General features: G+C 42.6%; 1 protein-coding gene across 18 annotated transcripts in view; it reads right to left on the reverse strand.

Moving 5' to 3' along the window:
• Camk2d (calcium/calmodulin dependent protein kinase II delta) overlaps positions 1 to 19,092 on the reverse strand; it is a 256,504-nt gene that overhangs the window by 12,206 nt on the left and 225,206 nt on the right. The gene's annotated exons all lie outside the window — the stretch shown is intronic.

A 19,092-nucleotide genomic window follows, 5' to 3' on the forward strand; every position in this document is an offset into this window, starting at 1 on the left:
AGTAACAAACACCTAGCTGCAGAGTAAAGATAGTCGACATCAGGTGTCTACTGGCTTCGTATTCTTTGAGTCAACCTGCCTGACCCTTCCAGAAGGGGGACATTAACAGGATGATGTTAGGCCACCTTATTAAGTAAATGGCCTTTAGTAAACTCTTTAAATTTCGGCAGAGATATATGAATTGGTGCTACAAATGTGGGCAATAAACAGATGGCAACCCCCTTGCAAAACTATTAAACCCAGCAAACATCAAACATAATTAGTGTCTTTTCCTATCTAAAAATTGGTAAAATTATTAATGGCTGGTCTGGTTCAGATATCACACCTTAATCAACTTTCTTTCCAACTACACCTGCTTCACCTTTCTTCCCTTTTCTTAAATACCTGCAGTTCCTGGGCTGTCCCCTCGGTATCCCTGACACCTTAGAATAAAGCATGTGGCTTGTTTGACTGCTGTTTAAGCTTTGTACATTTTGTCAACCATGCCCTCCTATTTAAAAAGAAAGTTCTTTGCACACAAAGAACATGCTATTTCTTTGTGTTGCCTAAGAAACCTTTGTTCAATAAAATGGATGTTAAATAATTTTTTGAGTTTGATCAGTTGAGACTATGGATAACGTTTTCTTAATTTCAGAATGTTGATTGTTTTAGTCATGAAATATGACTAAGTATTAATATTATTAGTTTTAAATATAAATTATGTTTAAATACTAAGTTGACTAGGTTTTCAGACCGGGGGTTACAAAGTTACTTGCAATTATTCTGTGCCTGTTGCTCATCATGAAGATGCTAACCTTTGCTTTAATTCTTTATTGACAATTTGTGTATTTTAAATGATCTGATCTTCTGGATTTAACGAAAACTTAAAGTTGCATTTACTTTCAAGATCCTGTTTATCTAAATGAAGTCATTTCTTACTAACAAATAAATCTGGAAAAATAATTTGACTCCATTAAGTCTGTATGACACTACCTCATACCAAATATAATAGTCAGGGACCTCATAAAAGGATTAAGAGATCTGTCTATATAATGGCTACTAACTATGTAAATGTTTATAATGTAAAAGTATCATGTTTATAGTTCACAATAGTTGCATAAATTCTCACTTGTATGAAAGCATAGAACACGGGCTTTCCTAGCTCCTCTACACACTTATATTATCTGGGTTTTTTTTCCCATTTGATTGATCCATATGAATAATGTAGCCATCCTTGGCACATACTGATGGAGTGGTAGCAGATGATAATTCCGTAGCAAGGATGCTGCCAATGACACATTCAATTTAGTTAGACAACAGGTGATTCATCCGCCTGTTCTTGGCAGCATGAAGCTTTGGTAAAGGTCCATGATAGACAACCTGATTCTGGATCATGAAGGACAACTGTGAGAAGCTGCTCAGGAGCGAGAGTGTGGGAGATGTGACTTCCAAGTGAGAGTGTGGGAGATGTGACTTCCAAGTGAGAGTGTGGGAGATGTGACTTCCAAGTGAGGGTGTGGGAGATGTGACTTCCAAGTGAGAGTGTGGGGATGTGACTTCCAAGTGAGAGTGTGGGGATGTGACTTCCAAGTGAGAGTGTGGGGATGTGACTTCCAAGTGAGGGTGTGGGAGATGTGACTTCCAAGTGAGAGTGTGGGGATGTGACTTCCAAGTGAGAGTGTGGGGATGTGACTTCCAAGTGAGAGTGTGGAGATGTGACTTCCAAGTGAGAGTGTGGGGATGTGACTTCCAAGTGAGAGTGTAGGAGATGTGGCTTCCAAGTGAGAGTGTAAGAGATGTGACTTCCAAGTGAGAGTGTGGAGATGTGACTTCCAAGTGAGAGTGTAAGAGATGTGACTTCCAAGTGAGGGTGTGGGAGATGTGACTTCCAAGTGAGAGTGTGGGGATGTGACTTCCAAGTGAGAGTGTGGGGATGTGACTTCCAAGTGAGAGTGTAGGAGATGTGGCTTCCAAGTGAGAGTGTAAGAGATGTGACTTCCAAGTGACAGTGTGGGAGATGTGACTTCCAAGTGAGAGTGTGGGAGATGTGACTTCCAAGTGAGAGTGTGGGGATGTGACTTCCAAGTGAGAGTGTGGGGATGTGACTTCCAAGTGAGAGTATAGGAGATGTGACTTCCAAGTGAGAGTGTGGGAGATGTGACTTCCAAGTGAGAATGTAGGAGATGTGACTTCCAAGTGAGAGTGTGGGGATGTGACTTCCAAGTGAGAGTGTGGGCGATGTGACTTCCAAGTGAGAGTGTGGGGATGTGACTTCCAAGTGAGAGTGTGGGGATGTGACTTCCAAGTGAGAGTGTGGTGATGTGACTTCCAAGTGAGAGTGTGGGGATGTGACTTCCAAGTGAGAGTGTGGGGATGTGACTTCCAAGTGAGAGTGTGGGGATGTGACTTCCAAGTGAGAGTGTGGGGATGTGACTTCCAAGTGAGAGTGTGGGCGATGTGACTTCCAAGTGAGAGTGTGGGGATGTGACTTCCAAGTGAGAGTGTAAGAGATGTGACTTCCAAGTGAGAGTGTGGGGATGTGACTTCCAAGTGAGAGTGTGGGGATGTGACTTCCAAGTGAGAGTATAGGAGATGTGACTTCCAAGTGAGAGTGTAGGAGATGTGACTTCCAAGTGAGAGTGTAAGAGATGTGACTTCCAAGTGAGAGTGTGGGCGATGTGACTTCCAAGTGAGAGTGTGGGCGATGTGACTTCCAAGTGAGAGTGTAGGAGATGTGGCTTCCAAGTGAGAGTGTAGGAGATGTGACTTCCAAGTGAGAGTGTGGGGATGTGACTTCCAAGTGAGAGTGTGGGAGATGTGACTTCCAAGTGAGAGTGTGGGAGATGTGACTTCCAAGTGAGAGTATAGGAGATGTGACTTCCAAGTGAGAGTGTGGAGATGTGACTTCCAAGTTAGAGTGTGGGAGATGTGACTTCCAAGTGAGAGTGTAGGAGATATGACTTCCAAGTGAGAGTGTGGGGATGTGACTTCCAAGTGAGAGTGTGGGAGATGTGACTTCCAAGTGAGAGTGTAGGAGATATGGCTTCCAAGTGAGAATGTAGGAGACGTGGCTTCCAAGGCTCCCTCTTCACTTGAGACTGTCATTTAAAATTAACAACCTTTTCAGTAAGTTATAGGCTGGCTGGAAAACTATAATTTGAAAACAAAACCAATCTTTTAATACTAATAAGAAAGAAGGAGGAAGAAGGAGGAAGATGAGGAGAGGAAGAAGAGGAGAAGAAGGAGGAGGAGGAGAAGGAGGAGGAGGAAGAGGAGGAGGAAAAGGAGGAGGAGGAGGAGGAGGAGGAGGAAATGAAAGCCAAGTGTTGGTTTTGCGACTTCAGTAGGCAGTTTACAGAGTATGGACACTTCTGGAACAGTTCCCAAGGTCCAGACATCCTGTCCCACTCAGATGATGGAGTCAGGAGCAGCAGCAGATAGTGGCCATCTTTCACTCAAAACCACGATTGCCCAACTCCTCCTTGCCCACACCCACCCCCCAAAGCTTTCTGATGTTTTGCTACAGTGGCCTTTTAAGTTTGCTTATGCATGCTCAGAGGCACACAGACCATCTTCTATTTTACTTCCCATGCTGTTCGAGCTGGCCGAGCAACACCCAGAGAGGCCTCAAGGAGGATGCTTCTGTGCTGTATCACCCTGGAGGCAGTGTGAGTCTTGGCTTAGGAAGGGCCTGGAACTCAGGAATTTCTGAAGTGTTCATTTCCCCCAGGCAAAGGCGTGTGAGTGAGTGAGTCAGGGCTGGGCCTGGCACATGACAGCTGACTCTTGGAAGGAAAGCAGAGGCGGGGGGGGGGGGGGGGGGCGGGGGGAGGGGGGGAATGAATCACTTGTGTACAGTGCTCTGAGGTTATGAGTCGGAGCTGTTGCCACAAGCTCAGCATCCGACTGACCTAGGGTGTGAGGGTGGGGTGACTGCCGCCTCGCTCTCCCTCAGCAACAGTGAGCCGTGGAGACAGTCACTGGGCCACAGCCCTGGCTACTTGTTCTCTAGGAAGGAGGTCTGTTCTTTCTGCTCCCTTCTTCTTTAAGATAGTGATGGCTGTGTTTGAGGATTTCCAGCTTGGGAAAAGAGATGGGAGGAAGGCATGTGGAAAAGATGACCCACATCCACAATGCACTTTGCATGCAGACATGCAAACACATTGGTCCTGTTTCTTTCCCCAGACTCACAGATCCTTTGACACTTTTTTCTTAAGATCAGAAAATCTTCAGCATCTAGGCCAAAGAAAGTTGACACAAGGAGTAGCCTGGGCCATCTCAAACCTACTTTCTTTTCTGGTGAGGAAAAAGTGAATGCTGGAAAAACAATTGATTGGCAAGCATCAGGTTACTTCAGGGTTCTTTTCTCTGTGCAAGGATTACAGCAGAGCAAATTTCATTATTGTCTGATAAAGAACCTACAACTTGAAGATACCCTAAAACGCCAGAAGCAGAGGTCTGTGAGAAATCAGGCCAGGCCCCTGATCTGGCCCCTCAAAAACCAAACCAAACACACACAAACAAACAAACAAAGCCACAAACAGAACAGTGCTGATTGTGAGGGTCCCCTCCCCCATAGCAACTACAGGATAAGTCTATGGTCCTTACCAGTCCTCACCTTCTCTGTGCCCCTTAGCAATCAGACTAGGCCAGATTAAATTAGGTGTGGTGGAATTACCTCCCACCGGACTCCAGGAAGGCTCAGAGAAATAAAAAGCTCTCTGTTTTCCCAGTTTTCTTAGGGTCGCTGAAGTATCCACACCTCTCTTTAGAAGCTCAGTTGTACAGTACCTGGAAGCTGTCTTGCCCGCTCTTGCGCTTTAAGCTTCTAACTGGGAGTTTTGAAAGGAAAGCCCTTTCTTCTCTAATGCTGCTCTTGTATGATGCACTGTGTCTCCAAACACTCCCCTAATGATTCTGTCCCCACCCCCAGAGGTTGAAAGGCCATCCCCTGTGAGAGACTCTGTTCTGCTTTTCAGCTTTGTCTGTTAGGATCTAGTGTCGGAACACTGTCACCATCACAGGCACTCAGAGATCTGCAGCTCCTTCCTTCCCAACTCTACCTCAAAGCCCATTTTAAAAGCATCACTTGAATATTTCATCCACTTCAAATACAACTCCCTGCATTAAGCTTGTCAAGGTCCATGACCGCCCATAAGAAGAGACAGGTGGTATTATGAGACGACATCTGCACTTCTTACTGTGCACAGAAACTCGATGAACACCCTCTAATCAGGTGATGCCCTGGACAGATTGTAAGGTCTCAAGAGAGAATACAAAGCCAAGTGCACAGAGCTGCTAGGGAGGGAAAGCTCAAGAGGGACCGACCATGCAGGAGACAGAGAAGAGAAGCTTCAAGCAATGCTGTGAATCTCAGAGACAAAGCTTCTCACATGCCCAGAGGGACAAGCCTGCAGTGACTCACTTCCTTGTTTCTCAGCTCTTCCTTCCCTACACAATCTGCTGGTTGGAGAGAGTGACAGGGCCAGTTGTCATCTAGATACTGATCTGCTGCCTCTTTGGGTCACTGACACTGAAGAAAGCAGAACTTACAGATTCAATTCTTTCCTGTTCAGTAGTTTGTCATATAGGGCCACCATATTCCTGTTACATACACCTAATTGCTTTTCAATGAATCTCTCTCTATGTGTATAAACAAGAATGAGGCCAAGAACCAGAGAAAATATTGTATCTTATCTACTCCATCAAATTCTGTTGCTTTTATCTGCATGTCTTCCACACTGGTCCACTTCTCCTGCATCACTGTGAGCCTAGTACTCTCTCCTGTCCAGGCTCCTGCCCTGGCAAGCTTCCTACCTGAGTTCCAGTGAGTAACTCAGATCTTCCCCTTCCTCCTTATAACACATTCAGGTGTTTACACATACTTCTCTCTTCAGATTATGTTCTCCTTGAAGGCTTCTATGAGCTTTGCATTGTAGTTAACATTTAAAAAGAGATTACAAAACATGTCACCGTCTAGATCCCGCTCAGGTCTCACCCGACCTACCCAAAGGCTGTTTTAGTTTTATGATGCTCCCAGCAAGTCAAGATGCCCCTGCATCCTCCTATTCTGAGCCTTGGATATGTGCTTTCCTGTCTGAATAAACTTCCCACACTCATGTTTCTACATGTATTTACAACAAAACAAAAACAAAAACAGATCTCAACTAATTTTCCTTTAAAAAGACCTGAATAGCATCAGCAGACGGAGGAAAGCTCACTGGGCCTTACCTTTAAACAAAGGATTACAAATAACTGAGGAAGACCAAGAGTGAAAGAACAGTCATTTCCATCTCTAGGCAGGAGTTCCCCATGTGGTTATCTTATAACAAGTGGTCAGCTCTGAAATCATGTACAGAAAAGTAATACTAAATAGACTGAGCAGGTTGAAGATTTTATATATATACATATATGTGTGTGTATGTACATATATTACATATATACACACACATATATACATACACATGTATATATAATATATTATTATATATATGTGTGTGTGTGTGTTGTGTACAAACAGTAATGAAGAGGAAAGAGAGTATAAATTTGAGAGGAAGCAAGGTGCGGGTAGGAGGGGTTGGAAAGAGGAAAACGACATAATTATATTTTAATTAAAAATAAAACTTTCCTTGGCTTTCATGTTAGGTTAGGTTCAAAGAATATTATAAATCTACACATTTTACACTTGATTTTTAAAAATCAATTAGTGCCCTTGTCTTTACATGCTCATTCAATTGTCAGTTTCTTCTGCTTCTTTGTGAGTGGCAGGCACTGCACCATTGCCATACCAGCATCTAGCATTGTCCCAGGATTTGAGGAAATGTCCAATAAGTATTTGAATGAACCAACTGAGTTTATAATTCCCAGCCCACTAGTCTCTCCAATGCACACCATTGCTTTATTTGTTGTCAGATGGAGCCTTTAAGCAATATGAAATGGCACCGAGGATGTAGCTCAATAACAAAGCATGTGCTTAGTATGCAAGAGGCCCCAGGCTCAGTCCTCAGCATCTAAATCTGTCACATAAGAACCTAATAAGAATACATTTAGATGGAAGTAACCTGCCTCGTTTGATGAAAGAAGTGACTTTCCCGCCTGACTCATCTGGAACTAACCATCAAACTCCTTTTCCTTCCCCATATTTTCTCCTTCTTACTAATGGAACCACAGTTTACCAAGGCTCCCACTAGGACTCCACTGTTCCCTTGTGCCCACATCCAATCATCCATGAGTCATTACTTTTCTTTGGTACTTGTGATGTTTCCCAGGGCACATTCTCAGCCTTCATAGTTCATGGACAGCACATTCACTCTGGTTTTAACCACATGCTGAGGATTTCCCAATCTCTGCCACTGAGTCTTCATCTTTCCATCTCTGTATTACGGTTTCCTCCAGCTCATCATATCCTAAACATTGCTAGGCGTAGGGCATCTCAGACTCAGTTCTGTTTCTGGCTCAACCTGCTGTGTCTGCACTTTCCACCTTGACCAGTGAGCACAGTCTACTGAGCTGCTCCTGCCAGAAGCCAGGTGCCTCCTTTTGGTTTAGTCCCTCCTAAAATGGACCAAGAAGGTCTTCTCACTGCTGAATCTTTCTGACAGTCCTTTCTTTCAGGGCCCAGTGCTGTTGATCTGATCTAGGCTCTCACAAGTTCCTGTCTCCAGGATCATCTCCCCCACTCTCCCATTCAGCCTTCACTACAGTGGAACCATTCATGCCCTCTCTTTAGGGCTTTGGGGTCTGTTTTAGTCAGGGTTTCTATTCCTGCACAAACATCATGACCAAGAAGCAAGTTGGGGAGGAAAGGGTTTATTTGGCTTACACTTCCATGCTGCTGTTCATCACCAAAGGAAGTCAGGACTGGAACTCAGACAGGTCAGGGAGCAGGAGCTGATGCAGAGGCCATGGAGGGATGTTCTTTACTGGCTTGCCTCCTCTGGCTTGCTCAGCCTACTCTCTTATAGAACCCAAGACTACCAGCCCAGAGATGACACCACCCACAAGGGGCCTTTCTCCCTTGATCACTAATTGAGAAAATGCCTTACAGTTGGATCTCATGGAGGCACTTCCTCAACTGAAGCTCCTTTCTCTGTGATAACTCCAGCTGTGTCAAGTTGACACAAAAATAGCCAGTACAATTGATCCCTTGTCAACTTGACACACAAACACATCACTAGTAAGCCTCAACTCTTACATTCTTATTCATCCCCAAGATCTAAATAACTTTAAAAGTCCCACAGTCTTTACATATTCTTAAATTTTCAATCTCTTTAAAATATCCATCTCTTAAAATCCAAAGTCTCTTTACAATTAAAAGTCTCTTAACTGTGGGCTCCACTAAAACAGTGTCTTCCTTCAAGAGGGAAAATATCAGGGCACAGTCACAATCAAAAGCAAAAGTCAATCTCCAACCGTCCAATGTCTGGGATCCAACTCACGATCTTCTGGGCTCCTCCAAGGGCTTGGGTCACTTCTCCAGCCATGCCCTTTGTAGCACACGCGTCATCCTCTAGGCTCCAGATACCTGTACTCCACTGCTGCTGCTGCTCTTGGTGGTCATCTCATGGTACTGGCATCTCCAAAACACTGCATGACCCCTTCAGTCCTGGGCCTTCAATTGCAACTGAGGCTGCACCTTCACCAATGGCCTTCCATGGCCTCTCACAGTGCCGAGCCTCAGCTGCTCTGCGTGACCCCTTCATGCCTTCAAAACCAGAATCACCTGGGTGACCTTTACACATTACCAAGTCCCGCTGCAGCAGGAGTACAACCTTGGCCATCTCTGGAACACAGCCTCTTTGTGCTTTCAGAAAACACTTCCCAGAAGATGTCACCTCAATGATGCTGGTCTCTTCTTAATCACCGCTAATTTCTTAGCTCCAGCTAACCAGCATCAATAGTCCCAGTAATGCAAAGTTTTTGCTTTAGTAGTTCTGGTATCTTGTTAATCACAGCTGATTCTTCAGCCCCAGCTAACCAGAACTACAAAATCTTCACAATAAAAACAGCAATGGCCCTGAAGAGAGTCTTTAATTTTCCCTCTGAAATTTCACAAACCAGGCCTCCTTCTTCTGCACTGTTCTCAGCATTATCTTCCAAGCTCCTACACAACATCTGACAGAGCTCTTAACAACGAATGGATCTTCAAGCCCAAAGTTCCAAAGTCCTTCCACAGTCCTCCCCAAAACATGGTCAGGTTGTCATAGGAATACCCCACTCTGCTGGTACCAATTTGTTTTAGTCAGGGTTTCTATTCCTGCACAAACATCATGACCAAGAAGCAAGTTGGGGAGGAAGGGGTTTATTTGGCTTACACTTCCATGCTGCTGTTCATCACCAAAGGAAGTCAGGACTGGAACTCAGACAGGTCAGGGAGCAGGAGCTGATGCAGAGGCCATGGAGGGATGTTCTTTACTGGCTTGCCTCCTCTGGCTTGCTCAGCCTACTCTCTTATAGAACCCAAGACTACCAGCCCAGAGATGACACCACCCACAAGGGGCCTTTCTCCCTTGATCACTAATTGAGAAAATGCCTTACAGTTGGATCTCATGGAGGCACTTCCTCAACTGAAGCTCCTTTCTCTGTGATAACTCCAGCTGTGTCAAGTTGACACAAAAATAGTCAGTACAGGGTCTCTACTGCTCAAAAGTCAAAAATCATCCATCCCTGTGCACTTTTCCAACTTTGCCTTCAACTTTCTGTCTCACTTAGCACCTGGTCTTCAGCCACCTCCAGGACAATGTTCTTTGCCTGGTCCTTAATCTTGGATGGCATGGTGTCTTCCTTCTATATTCCTTCCTTCTGACATCTTGCAGTGATGCCTGAATATCTCCTCTGCCGCGCCCTGCTCATAGGTTATCTCCTTGGCATTGCTGCCTTTCCTGAGGGCTCCACACCCAGCTATGTTTACCTCACTGTGTTTGCACTTCATTGCCCAATGAGTATGTGACCACTTTGTACTCGAACACTTGGAACTAAGCCACATGTTTCTAAATATGCATGTATATGAACAATACCCAGACAATCTATATAAAATATAGTGTGCATTTCAAATCATTAAATACATGCCAGCTACCGGGAAGATGCCCGGCTGCTTCTCTGATAGCAATCTGGATGTGGAAGTTAGCAGAAGGACCACAGAGAAGGACCACTGCAGATGTTACATGACAGAGTCAGGACAGATACATTTGGGCACAGCGGGAAAATCTAGGAGTTTCCAGGCAATGTTGGAAGATGCTGTTTTGTTTCAAGAAAAGAAAGGGTGTAAAGGAAACATCCCAACTATACGAGCTTGAGGTTTTCTATTTGCTTACAGTTGAGACTAATGAGCTTATTGGGGTAACTGACCTGGGCATCTAACTGCCTGCAATGCAGCTTTTCACCAGGATGCTTGCAGAATGTTCCATGTTGCAGTGTTTTATTGGGCTGTGTCTAAAGATTATTTACTCAGGAATTAAACGCTGCACGTTGGAAAAAAAAAAACTGATCTGCTGTGTTTGGAGCTTGCCTACTGGTCCTTGCTCTTCGATGACACTATGTAAGTCTATGCAGTCTTTTTCCATACACGTACTGCAGTTTAGTTTAACTCCTGGCTATAGTTCTCTCAGGGAATTCACTTGGCTCCCCAACACTTGAAGAACAGGGAGATGGAATGACTTGCTAAGCCACTTGGCAAATTTGGACTGGGCCGGAACATGAGCTTCAAGGGCCTCAGGTCCCCACTTGCTATTCAAATTACTAACCTCTGTTCCTTTAGAGCTCACAGTGATTGATTCAATATTTTGAAATCATAAACCTAAATGAGCCACCTAAATGCCTTTGAACTCACCCTGGCAAGGTGACTGGGCCAGGTCTGCAATTAATTACTGCATCAGTTTCACACATCTGGGAGCCCCATGGCTTTATTGTCTTTTTCCATGCTGCCATTAACAAAAATCACCCTTGGGAACACTTACATTAGGCAAGTATACAAATTAGGATCATTTTCACGCTGCTGGTAGTTTTATAGAAAAGGTGCCTATCTGCCCAGCCATGCTTAGCCCTCTCTGAGCAATTAACAGCTTGTTTCTTAGTGGCTTACTTTTTACTTCAGCAATTTTGTGTTAGTTAACACTGGAGAGAATAGCTTCCATTATTTTATCGTTTAAAATAACACCCCTCAAAGAGTAGGGGTTTATTGCCTTAGCAATTTATAGGATTTGGTTCAAATATAAGGCTAGAAATCCATCACTAAATTTATATGCAGGAATGTTTCCGAAAGTTACTATACTGTTTCTAATGTAGAAGGCATTTATTCTAAAATACCCACTTCTTGGGCCTGGAAAGATTGCTTCGTGATTAAAACCAGTGACTACTCTTCCAGAGGATCCAGGTTTAATTCCCAGCACCCATAAACCAGCTAAGAATCTTCTATAAATCCAGTTCCAGGGCATCTGACTGCTTCTTCTGACCTCTGAAGGTACCAGACATGTACATGGTACACAGACATATATGTAGGCAAAACACCCATACACATTAATGATGATGATAAATTTTAAGATTTCTAAGGGCTTTAGCTTCCCAAAATTAAAAAAATTATATTTAAACTATCTGTGTATTTTCTCTAGAATACACATTAGCTTCAGAGTTTTCATGTTAGTTAACTGTGAAACAAGTGCCAGCTACCTTATCCCTCTTAGCTTTTGATAGTCTAACAATTAACAAATTATATACATAGAAACAGAAAAAAACCCAACACTGGGATTGTTTGCTGCACATATTCGCAGGCCTAGATTTTTTTAATTCCTAAATTTATCTTTGAGCTGAAAATGACATAAAATATATACTATTTTTTACAAAGTAAGCAATGTGTAGCTAGGTCTGGTGGTGCATGCCTTTAATTCCAGCACTTGGGAGGAAGGGACAGGTGGGCTTCTGTGAGTTCAAGGCCAGCCTGTTCTACATAGCAAATTTTAGGAGAGCAAAGGCTACATGGTGAGACTGTCTTGGGGCCAGGAAGGTTATGTGGGGAGAAATGTGGAAAGTAGTGATAGAGATTTTCACAGAAAAAAAAAAAAAAAGACAAATGAAAACCGGTATAAAGTAACTGTGTGGTTACTCAGAACATTCACTTACATGAAAGAATTAAGATTAACCACATAAAAGCAAGTGGGTAACTGCTCTGCTACCCTAAGCTACTTCCTGGAAATAGCTTAACATTGTATGTTCCATCAAGTGTGTAGACTAGTTGTATGGTCCATGAATCAGTTAGATGTGATACCACATTCAGTTAAGAGTTGAGCACATAGAAAAAGGAGGATGAGGAGGGGGAAGAGGAAGAAGAGGAAAGAAAGGGCAAGAAAAAGTTCACCAAATTAATTTAGAAATGCTCTTTGGAAGTGGGGCAAGTTTTGAAGGCATATAGTCTTAGCTGTATAGGGGACTGTGGCAGGAGGCCTGCCAGGCTGGGTTACAAAGTTCAAAGCTAGCTTGGGAAACTTAGTGAGACTCTAGTCTAAACAAGAACTACTACTACCATCACCACCACCACCATCACCACCACCACCACACCACACCATCACCACTACCATAAAAAGAAGGCTGGGAATAGAGTTCAGTGGTAGAGCCCTTACCAAGCTTGTGTCAAATGAGTGATGCCCATGTTCAACCCTTAGTAACACACATACTTGCAAAAGTGCTCATTGGAATATCTTAGCCAAATATCATAGTCTTCATATTAAGCCTAGTTATTATTGACTTAACTAATGTGACTACCGTCAAAATTAAATTAGTTAATAATGTATCTCAGAGTCAACAACAATATGCTTATTCCCACACACTCCATGTGTTATACACATTTTCATGACCTGTCAAATTTCCAGAAAATGTAACACAGATTTGGGGGCTTGGACCATTTCCTCCTTCATTTCTTGAATTTGAAAGACAAGCAAGCATAAGGGCTGGGAAGAAGGCTCAGCAGGGTTCCTTGTCACCCACCTTGCTGACCTGACTTGGATCTGTGGAACCTGTGTCATAAAAGGGGAGCTAGGACTCATGCAAGCTGTCCTCTGACTTCTACATCTCTACATGTAGGGCAGATCTCTACAACTCCATACACGCACACACACACACACACACAGAGAGAGAGAGAGAGAGAGAGAGAGAGAGAGAGAGAGAGAGAGAGAGAGAGAGAGAGAGAGAGAGAGACTGAATGAAAGAATAAATAAATAAGTAAATAAATGTAATAAAAATTTAAAATAAACGTAGATAAACTTTAAAAGTATAAGCATCCATCAGACATCAGTGAAGTTGTTTGGTAAATAATTAATATCCCACACAGGAAATTCATGTCCACCTGACATTAATTAAGAGTAAGGTTAATTATGTATTTCAGAGACTCAGTCACAGAAAAGAACTTTGGGGAAACACGGTGATACTGATTTGGAATTTCAATATAGTTTTAATTTTTTCTATCCTAATCAAGAGATCAAACCAGCCATGCAAGGAGACTGCCTGTGGCCAACAGTGGCTTTTGGGTGTTGATCTGATCACATTCATGTGCTCTGTGGACACTGCGGCTCTGGCAGAGGTGTTAATTCTACCACAGTAGTCAATCACAACAACCATCACTAAGCCAGGCTTTCTGTAGCAGTCAGAGGCTTTCTGTAGAAGTTATAGGCTTTTCTCCATGTAACAGAAATGGCAAATTTTGCTCCACAAAGGCTAATAGAATCTATCAAATATTTCAAAATTATTTCAGGAATATTTCCAAAGACATACAGATGTACTGCATAACTCATTTATGGAGAGAAGATTTATTTGTGCCCAAGGGTGAGCAGTCAATCTTTAACACTGACTGGAATATTAATGCAGAATTGGGTTTCATCAGAAGGCTGGGTGAACCAGAACAGCTCGGCTTCCTGCCTCTGATGCGTCTGCCTGCCTCTCCATTTCCCATACTCAGAGGGTTTTCAGCCATTTACTTTTTACAATAAATGCATTCAAATAGTTTAAATATAGGCCCCTCTGTGGGGGATTACATGTTACAAACATCTAAGATTTTCACATGTGAGGGTAGTTATGTCCTTATGCGAACTCTTTTTGTTTTTGTTTTTTTTTTTTTTTTTTTTTTTTGATTTTATACAGTTTCTCTGTGTCCTTAAGATTAGCTTCAAACTCCCAATCTCCTTTCTTCAGCCTCTCCAGTTCTGTGAGTTTAGGGCTCACCACCACATCTGACTTTTTTAGGTTCAACTTTTAATGCCTACATTATTCCTTGTTTTAGATCTATCTCAGCATCATCTAGAATCCAAGAACCAGAACACAAAGACAGGCTGTGGCTATCTATGGGGGAATCTCACTGCCCTATCCCAGGATGCATCACTGCCCTATCCCAGGATGCATCACTTCCAAAAATGGTTAAGGGCAGTTATATCTTTCACGACTCCAAGGTCTAATGTTAGGTTGGTCCTTCTAGGCCAAGCTATGTGCCGGATGTAAGCCATAAAAGGCAAACAGCAAAATGACAAAGAGTAAAGGCAGATGTGGTCCCACCCCATCTGAACCGCATTAGGCAGGGGAGTTACCTACAAGCTGGGGCCCTTGGGCATTTAAACAAGTCATTGTTGGGTTTGCCTATCATGGGCTTCCTGGGAAAGCAGGTGAGGCAGTTCTGTTGTGTGTCCATTCTGCTCAAGCTTCTCTCCGCTTTCACTCTAACCATGAGCCAAGGTTCTAATGTGACATTTAAACGTCACTTCCTTCACCAGCCGTACAGCCAGATTTCTAATAGATAGTTTTCTTATTTATACCCCATGTCTGTCATAAACTACTGTACCATGAATACTTTTAACATTTTAACATTTCTCTTTTTACCTTTAAAAGCTTAGATTCTTAAAGCCCGGCGCAGGGCTTGCTTTTACATATCTTCATGCTTGCTAGAAAAGCTGCCAGGCACATAACTTTGCCACCGATTTAATAAAAGAGTTTCATCTATGATTACAAATAAACAGTATTGGATTAGGCTTACAAAATCTCAGTCCCCATGAGGTTAAGGACAGTGGCTAGCACCGAGACAGGAGCACCACAGCTGTGTGACTAAATTCTCTAAGCTCTCAGGTGTTCTCAAAGACGGCATTAATAATATCTATTTACTTGGCATTTTCCACCAAGATAATGTCAGATAAAGTCATCAGACACTCTGAGGTCATTTTTTATGACAAGGGTGTGTCTGCTAAAAACTGAACTAGCTGTGTGGTGTTGGCATACACCTTTAATCCCAGCAGATGGGAGGTAGAGACAGGCAGATCTCTCTGAGCTTGAGGCCAGCCTGACATTCTGGAACATAGCTAGTTCCAGGATAGCCAGGTCTACACAAAGAAACCCTGTCCTGAAAAAACCAAACCAAACCAAAAAAAAAAAAAAAATCAAACAACCTACTGTGGCAGGATTTTCTTTGTCCAATTACATTAAAATATTAGTGCAGCAGAAGGCCTATGATTGGACAGGGAAAAGAGAAGAGGAGCAAAGAGTTGCAGGGAAGGAGGGTGACTCAGGAGAGGGAGGAGCAAGATGGAGGACAGACAGGAAGAAAATCCTGATCCCATGAGGCTTTAAATAGCTACAGGTGGTTATGAATATTATATAGGGATAGAATAATTGGGATAGCTTGTCTGATCTAAGTGGGCAGCTTGTACCATATCAACTGGCCCTAAAATTATTGTGTAGGCATCTTGTGAATTGAGAATTTATTGATATATAAATCTGACCAATCAATTATAAGTTTCTAGAATTTTGTTTTACTGGGTTACTGGAATGTGGGACCGCTGACCACTAGGGGTTTATGGCTGAGAGGGTACAGACTATGAGACAAGTGAACTGGAGCAGGGAATACTGTGACTGGTAGCTGCTATGACTGGTAGCTGCAGGTTTAGTTAGAGACAGAGGTGGCTGGACCACGCTGGGGCAGAGAGTTGTCGGCAGTAGCACAGGAAGCCTGTCAGTCATTTTTTATTATTTCCTGCAACACCTACCACCATCACCAACAAAAACCTCCAACCTGCACCCATGTCTTGTCTTGTCTTTCCTTTTCTTTCCTTTTCTTTTCTTTCCTTTTCTTTTCTTTTCTTTCCTTTTCTATTTACTTCTCCCTAGTAAAGTGTAATGCTCATACAAATGCAGCTAGCTCCTATTCCTACTCACTTTGAAGTATAGTACCCACTTCTTTTCCTAGGGCTTGGCCCCCCAGAACCCCTCAGTGTACACTGGCTGAAAGATGAGGTGAAGGAATAATTCAAGAAAGACCAGGAAGTGCTTTCATTCTGTCTGCCTGCTCTCACCAGCCTACGTTTGTCCCAGTCTCCCTCATCCTGCAACAAAAACAGACCAGGTCTGCCTTGGCCATCTTGACTGTATGCTTGACTATATGCCCTTGCTCCCCGGCTATCTCCTACCCTCTCATGCACACCACACAGCTGTGTAAAGGATATCACTGGACATGAGTCTACACTACTCACCTGAAGGAGCCTTCTGATATGTCCTGGGTGTTCGGTGCATTTTAGTGGGGTGTCACTGTTATTCCCTAGCATGTCCCAGTGCTCGTGACTAGTTTCTGTTATCACAAGTTTCACCTACTATAGTTTGGGCCTGAATTTCACTCCACAGTGATAGTCTAAACGCCTTGTAGTGGTGTGGACATATAGTGCTCTATTGTATGCCTTCTGCATGGTATGCATTCCTCCTCTCTCACCTCTTCTACTGCTTCATATAATTCTTTACCTTTTAAAACTAAGTCCAAGAGATCTTCAAGGAGCTTGCTTAGGAGGACTGCAGACTGAACTAGAGTCTGGTTTTTTGTATTTGTATAAAAAAGAGGCACAACTGTAAGCCTGTGCCATGGGTCCCTTGAGAAGACCTTGGACATGGTGGCACGGCTGCATCTCTCTCTCTCTCTGTATCCTTGGAAACTCATGGAACCTTGTTGTCAGAATTAATGTGAACTCTTTATAATGTTGTTGTGTGCTCAGCGCTGTGAAAACCCTTTAGGTGCAGAAGATTTGATTTTCAAAACTTTCTTTTGAGTTGTTCATTTTTAATTTATGCGTAAGAATGTTTAGCCTGTGTCCATGCATGTGCACCACATGTGTGCCCAGTGACGGATTAAAGAGAGACAGGTGCATCAGGCGTCCTGGGACTGCAGTCAGAGATAGTTCTAAGTGACCCCTTGGGTACCAAGGACCAAACCTGGGTCCTCCGCAAGAGCAGTAAGCACTTCTAATCTAACTCTCTGCATCTGAAAATGACGCCACTGTCTCCTTTTGACAGATGAAAATGGAACTTTGGTGAATTTAGTTCTGCCTAGGCTCTTGTAGTCCATAGGTGGCAGAGCTAAGATTAAAACTGGAAACATTTAACCTTGGCTCCCTTACTAGGAAAAAGAAAAAAAAAAAAAAAAGAGGAGCGAGTGGTTCTGAATGCCCTTAATGGAGAGTCATTTTCTACAGACTCCAGATTATGGTCTCCAGAACTCACCCAATCCATGTATAAACCTAGCCAGCCACACATGGATCTGAGAGGAGAAACTACTTCCACCACTTTGCTAAGGAAGTTTACTTCCTAAATGCATTCTAATTACTTATCTTTATACTGTTCAGCAGTCAGACTTTCAAAGAGCTTGCTCAGTACATGAGTGCAGCTCTCATTCATGAAAGCAGCTCTTTTTTAATTTTTTTTTCAAGTAGGAGGAGGCCATTATTGAAAACTACAATTTGTCAAAATGCAGAGACCATCTAACTGAAAGCGGAGGTGACCAAGACAAATTGAAACACCAACACCACCACTCTGGCACCCAAGGCTCAGGGAACACCTTAGAAAGAGGGTTTGAAAGACTGTAAGATCCATGGGATCTGATTGTGAAATCTGCTGTAAGATTGTGCCTTGTAGGTATGACAGGGAAGCTGTGCCCACGAAATCTTAGCAAGATGATTGTCTAAACCAGACCTGAATAATTCCAACAACAGTTGACATCCCTACATAGACAGGGGAAATCTTATGGAACACCACTCCCAGTTGAAGTAATACAAGAAATTAACAATTTTCTAGACTGGGAGAATTAGTCTTCTCTAGGAATGAGTTTCCTGATTGGCTAGCTAATACAGAGTGGTTGGCCCTAGAAATATATACAAGCAGGCAATACTGAACAAACTTGGTGGGTCATATTTATGTTTACTCATATGCAATGTCTATGCAATGTTAGTGGTTAATGAAGAGAAGACTGAATTTGGAATGGGAGTAGGGGAGAGTGGATATGGGAAAGGAGAGGGAGAGAATGGAGGGGGGAACTAATTATTTTTTAATAAACTGAAAAAAGGATATATAAAAATTCACAGCAGAAGACATATTGGGGTTAGTTCACTTACAAGAAGAATCACAATATAATCATATAGTTTTACAGAACTTTCAGATATATTTATTAGTAGAAAACAGTACATGCTCAGAAGGAGATAGACTTTTAAGTAACTAAAGAATTATACAAAATCCATAGTAAGAAAACCAGTAAATAATTGAGATTTAACTTCTATACAGGAACAATGAGTTCAACTATTGGCTTTAGATATCCAGTTTAAAAAGTTGTTTTATTTACATGTTGGGTCCGTGTGAGGTCAATGGATAACCTCAGGCTTTGTTCTTCTCTCCTACCTGGGTTGAGACAGATTCTGTTTGTTATTCTTTAGCTCTGTACATCAGGTTTGGAGGCCTGAGAGCTTCTTGGGGTTCTTTTGTCTCCAATTCCTACCTCCCCATTAGTATAACAGATATGTGCAATCTGCTCCTATGTGGGTTCTGGGGATTCAAATCTAGGTCCACACACCCATGAATCCAAATCTTCAGCCCCTAAATTTTATCATAATTTTGCATGGCTGATAATTTTAGAAAATGAAATGTGTCCCCATAATAGCTTGTACTAGAATGTGTTTATAGTCTTTATAGTTTATAGTGTTATATAGTTATAGTTTATAGTGTTAATGTATTTATAGTGCAAATGACAACATATGTATGTATGCTACTAGATTCTTCAGATTATAAACATATTTTCTACAATTTATTGAACTGTTTTATATTTTTCAGCTGAGAATT

This window comes from Mus caroli, unplaced genomic scaffold, assembly GCF_978045245.1.
Source record: "Mus caroli unplaced genomic scaffold, Mus_caroli_1 scaffold_3, whole genome shotgun sequence".
In the NCBI taxonomy this organism is placed as follows: Eukaryota; Metazoa; Chordata; class Mammalia; order Rodentia; family Muridae; genus Mus; species Mus caroli.